Raw genomic sequence first — 12,554 nt, 5'->3', positions numbered from 1 at the left:
AAAACCCATTGCGACCTAAGCCCCCGTTTTGAAGCTCTCTGACTTGTACCCCTGTGCAGCCTATTTCCAGGTGGCCCGCCTGCACAGAAGTGCGCCTAGCTACAACCTCACCACCACCCTGCTCCCGGTAAAACCCAGGGAGTTCCCGAAGAACTGCTGGTAGTACTTTGGACCTTGCCCCACTACAACTCCAAAGCAAGGGACTTTAAATCTGTGATATGCCCCTGTGTAGATACCAGTAACCCTACCCCTTATACAAGAGGAACATGTGTGAGATGGTGGGCGGCCTCACTAAGGTTTATAAACATGTGACACAAGACGCACCCACAACATAGACAATATACATACTGTTCCCACGCTCACAACTCGCATTCCATGTTAGATTATATTTTTCTCCCAGTCACCAATGCATGCAGATTACACTTGATGCAAGTTCTACCACAGGGTTTATTGGATGCGCCAGTGGAGTTAAAGATGGCCTGCAGAACAGCAAGGCATTTGGCATCTCAATAACTGGTGGTTATTGGATAATAGCCTTACAGAACTCCAGCGAGAGATGACCCAGTGGAGTAGCTGATTGGGTGACTTGGAGACACTGCGATCTTTGTAGGACCCAGTTAAAGAAGAAATTGTTTGGAGAAGGCCGAACTGCTCGATTGAGGTCCTTGGGTAAAGTCTACAAATTGGAGGACAAATCGGGGAAGTTATTGTACTGGCTGACCAGCAAACACAGTGTATCCTGGCTGGAACACCATATTGACCCTCTCAATGGTCTCTTGATCTTTTCAGCAGTTGACATTGCAACGGCACTCGCACAACACTAGGGAACTGTATGCCTATCCGGCATCCTCACCCCGACTTCAGGGGTGCATATTTGTTGATAAGGGATTCCATGCAGGAGTTGAACTTGTCGGTTGTCTCGTTAATATCAAGATTAGAAGTAATTGAAGTTAGGGTAGGGAGAGCCATGATGGTCATGGACGTTCTGTCAAGGTTGGATGTGTCCCTGAACCATATTTTCTCTTTCTTAGGTTGCCCCAAAACTTTGGTATAAGAGCAGGATAGGGATAACGGTTTCTGGATGTGTTCAAACCAGTTGATTGGAATGTGGTCATATGACTGTAGATTGGGGTAATTGGAGATTATCAGCTTCAGAATGGCACATTTGTGTTGTGTGGGTTTATGGCAGTGTTGTTGGAGATCACTGTCTTTGAGAAAGGAGGTTAAAGTGTCCACATAGCTGTTACCCTCGCCTCCCCAGTGGATGTTGAAGTCGCCAAGAAAGATAGTGTTGTCCTAGGTGATAAGTTGAGAGATGAAGAGTGTTAGAAATGTGATTTCTGGTTGGCTAGGGCAGACGCCTAAGCCTGGCAGAAACCACCACTCTAGTGTGGGCAAAGGGAGTTACACACTGAAGATAACCCCCCTGGGTATCTTGACAGAGCAGTTAGGCTTATCCCAGGTGCAATGTGTAAAGCATTTGCGTAACACTCACACAACAGCAACGCACTAGGCACACCACATAAACAATTGCGCAACACACTCACACAACAGCAACACACTAGGCACACCAAATAAACAACTCCATGCAAAGTTATGTAAAAATAGCCGTAAAAATAGCCTTTGTATTATCCATAAAACACATTAGAACGTAATCACATATATACACTGTTCCACATGGCACTAGGTATGACTTTACAGGGGAATATATACAATACAGGGCCAATCGGGCCACTGGCATAATCATTAGATCTCACTAGCACTGAAATAAAAACAACCAACAATTACTGGCAGTAGTGCACTTAGCATATAAACATTAGGCAGAAAAGACCATCAGTAATGCATCATTTCATAACACCTTATGCCCCCCTTAGGCATACCCTGCACCATAGGTGACCTTATCACATCAGGCTCCACCTAAACATAGAGACGACCATCAGGCCGGCTGACCTTAACCTCGGGGGCCGTCTTGGGCTTCCCCGCAATGCCCGTTGTCCCACAAAGTCAGGGCTCTCCCTGCTCTGTGTCTCCTCTCACACAGGGCGTCCAAACTGGCCCCCCTCACTGCCGATGCAGCAGGAACATGTGCACAATTCAAAAGGGGGTGGGGGTGCAACTCACCCTTGCCCCCAAAACAGGAGTGCCTTCACGTTGCAGCTGCCCGCGATCCGACGGTGCAGCTGTGACCTTAAAACAGGCACCAATAGTGTGCCTTGCATGCCCCACTCACCGGGGCTTTTCCTCTTTACAGAGCCAATCGACGGGACGTGGCAGCAGGGAGACCAGGAGGCTCTAGTCCTACCTTTGCATCCGGTGAGCCTGCAAGGCTCCTTCTCCTTCTGGGCATCACGCAGGGCTCTCACCAGCAACACGGGAGCCCCGCCCACACTCAGGCTTGCCTGACTTCCGGCTCCGGCGCTGCTTCCTCTGGCCGACCATGCCCCAGGTCTGTGAAGCAGGTTTCCGTGAAGTCTCTCAATGTCCTGTATTTTAGTTATTCTTTGGGTATTTGGAAAGATTTGGTGGGGGAGGGGTGGGCGGAGGGGGGAGGTAATTGATCTTAAAAGCATGGTGCCAGATCTGGAAGGGCGCAGTGGAGGGGAGCTGGGGGCAACAGGCGTCAATGTCAATTTCGGAGGCTGATACTGAACGGTAAGTCATTGGAATGACCTAGTAGACCATTATTAGAGTAAAGATGGGTGTTGTGAGGTCATCCGCAGCCTTGCGAAGCACACTGCATTCTCAGGGTAGAGAGAGATCTTGTTTTTACTTTTCGAAGTTAGTCAGACATGTTTTGTTGGGTTAGTGGGCTTGGGCTAAGCCTAACAGGATGGCCTCGGCAATTTGTAATTCTCCAGAGGATGACATTATAGCCATTTCAAGATGGCTGCCTCTTTGGGGGAGGAAAGAAGTCCTCTTTCCATTGGAGTACTTTTTAAGGGCAGTTACTAGTATGAAATTGACATTGGTAGAGGATGACTTTGCCTTTTTAAAGATGGCTTCCATTTTGAGGGAGATCAAAGTCCTCTTTCTTTTTCTGACAGATGAATGTATCATGAGGAGCATTTCCCCCCGGGTGTTGTCCTTGAATGAATATGTTGAGCCTTGCTCTTAAGGCTCATGCGGTAGCCATAAAAATAGGTTTGAGGCATATGAGCTGCAGATTGTACACTTTTGCATAGATCGCCATCTGGTGTTGGGCTCGGATCTTTGCATGTTGTTTTTGTCTTCGAAGAAGTCTTGTAGTCACGAGGTTGGTGACTCCTCCTTCGGTGGACAGTGGGCATGGGCTTCGGCTCCATCGTTAGAGTGTTTTTTTCCGCCAGCGGGTTCGGATGTGACTTGCTGCGCTCCTGGTTGGTGTTGTTATCGAACCCCCTTTCGACGTGCAATCACAGCTAACTGACTGTATTGTCACAATCACGTTCCCTTCATCGCTCACCCTCGCCGACAACATTCGAATACTTCAATGCCTGCGAACTTCACTGCGGGCCGTTGAAGATGGACGTTGATGGAACTGACTCTTTTTAACAAATGTCCAGAGCATGGTGCTAAATCCCCACACCCGGACCTCCATCCTGTTTGTAATCTGTGCCTCTCTCCAGAACATCGAGAGGACGACTGTGAGACTTGTTTATCCTTGAAGTCCAAGAAAACCATTTGGGATCGTCGAGCTCGTCGCCACGAGATGTCCCGAGGCATAGGTTTCATTCCGGACATTTTCCATCCAGGCCCGATAGCCTTTCGGAACCAGAACAGGAAGAACAGGTCCCAGACTCCGTAGCAGACATCTCCGACGCCAAAGATGACATCACCCCGGCTCAAAGGGACGTGAGTACCGAGACCCCCACCCTACCCAAGCCCATAACAAAGGCTCCGGTGACACCTTCGCCTCCGGGCTCAGGTCCACACCATACAAAGACTTTGAGCGCCCCGTCTCCGGGCCCAGCACCAAAGGACAAAGAAAAGCCTTCCGGATCGAGCCAGCCACACGGTCCCGAAAAGCTATGTTCGCCACCCAAAGCTAAGGTGCCCGAGAAGCCTCGCCCTTCTCCGTCGGCACCGAAAAAACATTTACACCGAATACGGCAAAAGACCCCTCGGCACCGAAGCAGTCGGATAAGACCTCAGGACCGAAGCAGGCGGATAAGACCTCGGCAACGAAGCAGCCGGAAAAGACCACAACACGGAAGCACACAGAAAAGACTTCCGACACTGAAACCTCAGAGCTGAAAACATTAAAATACAAGCCTCCTAAACAAACACCTCCAGAGCTGAAACAACCCGCACCGAAGGTCTCGGATCCAGGAAAAGCTTCTATACCGGACACTGTCACTAAACAGCCAAAACCAGTTTCCAAGGAGAAATCTTCCACACCAAAAAAAACTATTGATGCCGAAGAACTTTTTCTCTCCGATCCAAAGCAAACCACCAGCCTAATTCATCCAAAGAATGGCAATATATGTACCAAGCTACCTACAAAAAGGAAACCAGAACATTTACCACAGGCACCAGTTCCTTTAAAGAAATTACACATGGCTACTAATACTTCACCACTACCTTCACCACCTCCACCAATTAACCCTAAATTACTAATTTCTCCACCACATTCTCCACAGCCAGAGGCTAGTGATGATGCACATGATGATGGGCAAGTAGATGAAGATATAGTACCATTAGACACTGAGGATCCTGATGATCCACCACAGGAACCAGACCCATGGCATGACTATAATATGGATCCTGATCTAAATAATGATCCGGACTTCTACCCCTCAAAACCATCCCCGCCAGATGACCATGTGGGTTTTGCCCAATTAATTAATAGGGCCACAATATACCATGGAGTCAAATTACACTCAGACCCTATAGAAGAGAATTTTCTTCTAGAAACCTTTGACCAGCCACAAAAATCTGCTCATGTCTTGCCAATCCTTAAACGTCTTCTTAGACACGCTCCTGAGGTGTTCAAAGACCCAGTTAGAGCTAGGGTTCTTAACCCCAGAATAGATAAGAAATACAAGGAAGCTCCCACTTACCCCATATACATCAATGGTCAACTTCCTTCAGATTCCCTGGCTGTAGCCAATGCACGCAAAAGAGCAAACTCTCAGGGGTCAAGTGACACACCACCCCCTGACAAAGAATCTAAATTATTAGACGCGTCAGGCAAACGTATGGAAAACGCCAGCACACAAGCCCCTCTGGCAAGGTTTGACAGGGCTCACTATGATGAGCTAGAAAAACTCATTCAACATCTACCTCAACGATATTAAGACAAAGCCAATAACCTTATACAGGAAGGCAACTAATCACTAATACATCCATCAAATGCGCGCTCGACGCAGCAGACACTGCGTCCCGCACCGTAAATACAAGTGTTTTGCTACGCAGACATGCCTGGCTCAGGCTATCTGGTTTTAAACAAGAGGTACAAAATAACATCCTTAATCAACCTTTTGACCAGGAGCACCTCTTTGGCCCTGCAGTGGACACATCTTTGGAAAAGATAAAAATGGACATAGAGACTGCCAAGTCTAGGGGAGCTGTACAGTCACCCTCTAACAAAGGCTCCTTTCGGCGTTCCTTCTATAGAGCAGGCTCCAAAACAAATACAACATAACACCCGTCCTCCTACAAAAGTCCCTACCAGGGCTCCTTTTCCAGAGGATACACTAGAGGAGGTTACAGGGGGGAACAACAACAAGGGCAGAGGCAGGGGTAATAACACCTGCAGCTCCCCTAATACCAAACAGGGACTTCCCTGCGCTTCCCCCGATCATCCCACTCCTGTCGGGGATACCTCTCACAGTTCCTGCCTGTCTGGAATTCCATCACAACAGACAAGCGGGTAAGGCAAATTATCCAGTATGGTTATTGCCTGGAACTCACTTCTACTACTGACCAAACAGCGTCCAATGACCTCAGAACACCAGACGCTTCTCAAACAAGAAGTTCTTGCACTATTACAAAAACATGAAATAGAGCTGGTTCCCTTGCCTCATCAAGGCACAGGGGTCTAGTCCCTCTATTTTCTAATTCCAAAAAAGGACGGCTCTCTCAGGCCAACACTAGACCTTGGACCGCTCAACTTCTACATCCAATCAAACCACTTCCACATGGCACTTTACAACAAGTGCTTACACTACTTCAGCAAGGAGACTTTCTCTCCACTCTAGATCTAAAGGACGCCTACTTCCACATTCCCATTCATCCTGCTCACAGGAAATATCTCAGGTTTTTGGTAGATGGTCAGCACTACCAGTTCAAAGTTCTACCATTCGGGGTCACCACAGCACCCAGGGTTTTCACCTAGTGCCTTGCAGTGGGTGCAGCCCATTTGAGAAGACAGCAGATTCATGTTTTCCCTTATCTGGACAACTGGCTCATAAAAGCAAAATCCCACAACAGCTGTGTTCAATTATTATTATTATTATATAAAATTTATAACGCGCTCAGTTACCCAGGGGCATCCCGGCGCAACACACACTCCGTACAATACAACTGCTTCACAGTCTGGGATTTACAGTAAATCTGGCCAAATCCCATCTCCAACAGTCCAGAATGCACCAATATCTAGGAGCTTCACTAAATACTTCCACAGCCCTAGCATATCCCAACCCAGTCAGGATAAGAGCTATACAGGCGCTAGTTCAAAGGTTTCAGCCACAACACAAACTACCAGCACGAGTGTTCATGGAACTAATAGGGATGATGGCCTCTTGCATTTTTCTCGTTCCTCATGCAGGATTACAAATGCGTCCATTACAAGAGTGCCTAGCACATCAATGGAACCAGGCTCAAGGTCAGCTAACTGATCTGGTGTTGGTGGACGACCACACCCATCGCTATCTGCAATGGTGGAACATATAGAACATAGAACCTTTCCAAAGGGCGGTTGTTCCTCGAGCCAGTACAACAGATAGTGCTAAAAACAGATGCATCGCTCACCTGCTGGGGAGCTCATCTTCAAACCCATACCATTCAAGATATCTGCCCCCCCCCCCACACACACACAAAACAATTTCACATCAACTACCTGGAATTGTTATCAATCTTCCTAGCGTTGACATTTTTTCAAGTGCAACTTCAAGGCAAAGCTGTCCTGATCCGTACAGACAACATGACAGCATTGTATTACATACAGAAGCAAGGGGGGACACACTCCCTACAGCTATCACACCTAGCTCAAAGCATATGGAGATGGGCCATTCTGCAAAAAATATACCTCATGGCAGAACATCTACCAGGGGTACACAATCGTGTAGCAGATCTGCTCAGCCGTCAAGCACAACAGACCCACAAATGGGAACTTCATCCTCAAGTTCTTCTTCCATTCTTTCACCTGTGGGGACATTCAGAAATAAATCTGTTTGCCACACACCAAAAAGCAAAATGCCCAAACTTCGCATCCAGGTATCCACACCCATTGTTCAAAGGCAATGCACTATGGATGAATTGGTCAGGTAAATTTGCTTACGCTTTTCCACCTCTCCCACTCATTCTGTTAGTGGTTAAGAAACTCAAACAACATTCCCTCACAATGATCCTAGTTACTCCAACATGGGCAAGACAACCATGGTTCACAACTCTATTGGAATTATCATTAGTACCGCATCAAAAGCTACACCTTTCACCCAAACTTCTTACTCAGAACCATGGAGAGATAAGACACCCAGATCCCAACCAACTCAACCTTAAGATCCGGCTCCTGAAATCTTAGAGTTTGGCTACCACAACCTCCTCCCAGACTGTTTGAACATTATCAAAGAGGCCAGACGCCCTACCACAAGGGCATGCTATGCGGCAAAATTGAAGCGATTCGTCATTTATTGCACGCACAACAAGATCAACCCACTAGATGCTTCCATTCAGAACATCATCTGTTACTTCTTGCATCTACAACAATGTAACCTCGCGTATACATCTATTAGGTTACATCTAGCCGCCATAGCGGCCTACCTACAAAATAGACAACACTTGTCTTTGTTTAGAGTTCTCTCTATCAAAGCTTTTATGGAAGGACTTAAAAGAATAATTCCACCAAGAGCTCCACCCTCTCCGGTGGGGAACCTTAATGTAGTCCTTACCAGACAAATAGATCCTTCTTTTTATCCTCTCCACAAATGTGAGCTACAGTTCCTCACTTGGAAAGTAGCCTTTTTGGTTGCTATCACATCTCCCAGAAGAGTGAGTGAACTCCAGGCATTAACCATACAAGAACCATTTTTACAAATCCATCATAACTAACCCAAAGGTTTTTCCCAAAGTAGTATCTGCCTTCCATCAGGACCAGTCTGTTGAACTTCCAGTATTTTTTCCTCAACCAGACTCAGTGGCAGAAAGGGCTCTACACACCTTAGATGTTAAAAGAGCAAAACATTGAAAGAACAAAACCCTTTAGGAAAACCAAACAACTTTTTGTGGCTTCCTCCCCACCTCATAAAGGTAATCCTATATCCAAAACTGGAATTGCTAGGTAGATTGTAAAATGCATACAAATATGCTACATCAAAGCCAAACGCACATTAACCATTCCTCGTAGAGCTCATTCTACACGCAAACTAGGGGCTTCTATGGCATTCTTGAGGAACATTCCCCTAGATGACGTATGTAAAGCAGCAACTTGGGCTACACCACACACCTTCACAAAACACTATTGTGTAGATGTGCAGGCAAAACAACAAGCTAGTGTGGGCCAGGCTGTACTAAAACACTATTTCAAACTACTGCAACAGATACAGGTAGCCACCCCTAAGGAGTTAAGTGCTGTATACTCTATGCAAAAGTGTACAATCTGCAGCTCATATGCCCCGAAAAGAAAATGCTACTTACCAGAATGCATCTGTTCTTGGCAAGTAGAGCTGCAGAGTTGTACACGCTGAGCCAGATATTGAAATATGTTTTAATGCAATATCAGAGATCCAGAGTGCCCCCTGTCAGGTGTTGAGTAGTTCACACTGTTTTAGGTCGAGCCTAGGCAGTGCATGCGCTGTCTCTCGATATGATGTATTCAATCTGTGGGCTTACAGCCTGCCTCCAGCTTCTGATTGGATTTTGTCAGTGTCCTTTATAAAACTGTGCTTCTAATTGGATAAGGGTTCTTGATCGTCCCACCTTTTTTCTCAATTGTTGACTCCCATGAATCACCCCCAGGACTTCTCCTCTTCCACTTGTTGCTATTGAATGTCCTGTCTTTGGAACTTTCATTTTACATTGTCACCGAGCTGTTCCCACTTAGCATGGCACCCAGTTCATGGCAAGCACTACTCTCAAGTGTTTGTTGTGGCACACGCTCGATGCTCGATGCTCTTTCAATTTGCACACACTTATGCTTTTTGGAGCACTTCGCATTTAGAGCGGCACCCGATTCACGGCCACCGCGATTATGTGGTGGCATGTGTTCAACTGCGGCACCCATCGCTGCTCACATCTATCCCTACCACACGTTCCCTCGCTTCTTGAATTCTACAACAGCAACAATGTAGCAAAAAAGCTCTTTTGTTTCGTTGTTAAACACTACTTGATGTCGGGGAGATGGAAAGGGAAGTATAGTAGATACCATGGGAGAAAAGCTTAACTCTGATACATGACATCTTATCCAAAACCTATGGAGATGCTATTTTGCTTTTTTATATATTTTCAAATACAATTTATTTGAAATGGCAAGAAGCTCAAATCAAACAATATTGTAACAGTTTCTAGTTTGGCAGTTTATTGTAAATTTATTGCTCAGTTTATCTGTTAGTTTCGTGTTGCATCTGTTGTTCTACTAAAGGCTTTGGTGTTAACTAACTCACGTGTTTTACAAATATCGCGCTTTCATTATTTATATACTGCAACCTTGGCCCTTGCAGCTGAGACAGCTTCCGGGGTACACACACAGCCGCACCCAAGCACTTCACAGGTCTTTAAAAGACCATTTACGTATTAATGAGGCTTTGTTGTTTTTCACTCCTTCTTATAGCCCCTGTAGCTCCACTCTGCATATTGCTGGAAAAATCAGACACCCCCTCCTCCCCCCCTCCGGAATTTGGCTCTAGTTGCGCCTCTGTAGCAGAGATCCTTTGCTGTTTAAAATGTAGGAGGCAGTTATTTACCCGCATTTGGTGAGGAAATTTCCTCAAGGTGGGAATTGGCGTATTTTCAGAAGATGCTTAAGATCTTCTCGAGGATTTTCTTTTAGAACCGTGGTTTGTGCCCACTCTGCTGTACCGAATGCTCAGCTCTTAATGACGTTCAAACAGACTTGATTATTTGAATTACAGCCAATCACTCAGTGAAATGTGGAATAGTCTGTGATCTGAGTGTGGAAACCAAAAATGAATGTGTTCTCCTTGTGTAATGTACCCAGTGTTCAGGCAAGGCACTCCAATAATATGGCAACATTAAACGTGAGATGTGGCAGACAGCGCCTTATAAATCAGATCACTCAAGATTCCAGGCACCTGTCCTTTGGATCGAGTCGCACCAGCAGCGCTATGTGTTTATGCCACATTTGAGAGCTCTGGAGCAGAGACTGAGGGCACTGCACGTTTCTCATAGTGCCTGCAGTCAGTAAAAAACGTGTTCAGAATACATGGCCGTCCATCCTTGGCCTCTCGGCAGAGAGCACAAAGTGGTCACATACTCCTTTTGTAATTGTGATTCTGTTGAAATGGGTGTCATGGGACCCATTGATGGGGCTACACAGTCTTCAAAATAATAAGGCTAACGTAGAGTAAAAGAAAATGCAGTGCTCGCTTGTTACTTAAGTCATCCCTAACTTTACGCCTTACCACTTTTAAATGTCACAAGCTGCCACTGGCAACGACATTAAAAAGGCCAACAGAAAATGGCCACTGAAGTTTAAAACGTTCCTCTGAACGTTATTTTTCTTCTTCTAGGAGTTGCTTGATTGGACCTGGGCTCTTTCTCACAGCACCCCCGCCCCCCCCCCCAATTATCTATCTACTTTTAGAAAGGTGGGATGTGCCCCTACCCACTTGTGCAGGTAGAATAGGGGCATGGCGTAGGGGGCAAATCCTTTCTTTGACACGAATGCAAGACAACAGTAAAAATGTCCAGATATTTCTGGTGATTAATGATCCTGCTGGAGAGCAATCCTTTGTCTTTTGGTAGTTTTGAAATGCAAATAAACTGTAGTTTATGTGGATAGCTCAGTAGGTTACTGCCTTGGTAGGCAAAAATTCTGGGACCCCCTCTAAAACAATTACTTTCAGGTCAGGGAAAAAAGGGGAAAGAACAACAAACACTATGAATTAACTCCCTCGTGACCTACTTATTTTCTTACGGGCGGTTATATCCCGTAAGAAAATAAGTAGGTCACGATGGAGTTAATTCATGGAAACTGCCTTGGTTACAGAGGTCCTTTTATTACTTGCAGTTCAGAAGTTACAATCCTAACAGGACAGTGACCTATAAACTGTCATCAAAGAGCTGCTTACAAACCTGAAAGGTATAATTAGAACTTTTTAAAACCTTTATTTATGAATGCACAGTACACAGCGTCTGCCTACAACCCCGCAGGGCCGGCCGCTATGACATAAACGGATGGTTGAAAAGTAAATTTGGAGACAGTACGTTGTTAAAGCAATCTCTCGAGACTACATTGTCGGATGGAACATAGCACCATATCAAATAGGATAGGAAAGGTTTAATTTTATGATTTTGTCTAAAAGAACAACAACACACAAACACATGGTATCATAATGGCAAGGGTCGCAGGAGGGGAGGGGAGGGGGGGAAAGAACGCTAATAAATAAAGGAGCACATATGGCGAGGGGGGGGCGAGCACGAGGGAGAAAGCAAAGGCTATACTGGAAATTGGAAAAGGAACGTCAATCATGGAGAAGAGGGGAGAGGAACCTCATAGTCTAGTGGAGGGGAGCAAATGTCTCCGTGGTACGAATTCCACTGAGCCCAGACCCTGGACCATTTCTTGGGACGCCCCCGCGCCTCATACACAGTTTTTTCTCGGAACATGCACCAGTCCATGTTCTCTTTCCAGGCACTGAGCAATGGTAATCTAGGGGAGCCCCAGAGCTGCTCTATATCTCTCTTTGCGACCATGTTGCCCAGAGTAACCCAAAGCGTCTGGGCAGCATTGCAGTCCAACGGTTCCCACACATTGAGCAGGCAACGTCGTGCTTCGGGAAGGAGGGGGATCCCGGTGACACGACCCATAACATCATGCACTCTAGACCAAAAGGCTGCAATCATCGGGCATTCCCACAGAACATGAAGGAAGGTACCATCCAAACCACATCCACGCCTGCACCGTCCATCCGAAACCAAACCCATTCGTACCAGACGCATTCCGGTCAGATACACACGGTGGAGGATCTTCAGCTGGACAAAACGAAGCCGAGCCGGGATAGCCACCTCCTTAGGGGAGGATACAGCTGACTGCCAGTCCTCGTCATCGAGTTCGAGCCCATCAGCCGTCCAGGAAGCACGAAGTTTCTCAAGTTGGTCAGCCCTGTTGTTGACAAGCTTTTTGTATATTAGGGAAATAGTGCTATCGGGGACATGGCCGTCTAAAACACGATCCT

General features: G+C 46.3%; 1 protein-coding gene across 1 annotated transcript in view; it reads left to right on the top strand.

Annotated features, from left to right (window-relative positions):
* Positions 1-12,554, top strand: part of CCDC106 (coiled-coil domain containing 106) — a 175,922-nt gene that overhangs the window by 150,672 nt on the left and 12,696 nt on the right. The window lies entirely within an intron of this gene.

Source organism: Lissotriton vulgaris, chromosome 7 (assembly GCF_964263255.1).
Source record: "Lissotriton vulgaris chromosome 7, aLisVul1.2, whole genome shotgun sequence".
Lineage (NCBI taxonomy): Eukaryota > Metazoa > Chordata > Amphibia > Caudata > Salamandridae > Lissotriton > Lissotriton vulgaris.
This window is presented reverse-complemented; position numbering and strand designations above follow the sequence as displayed.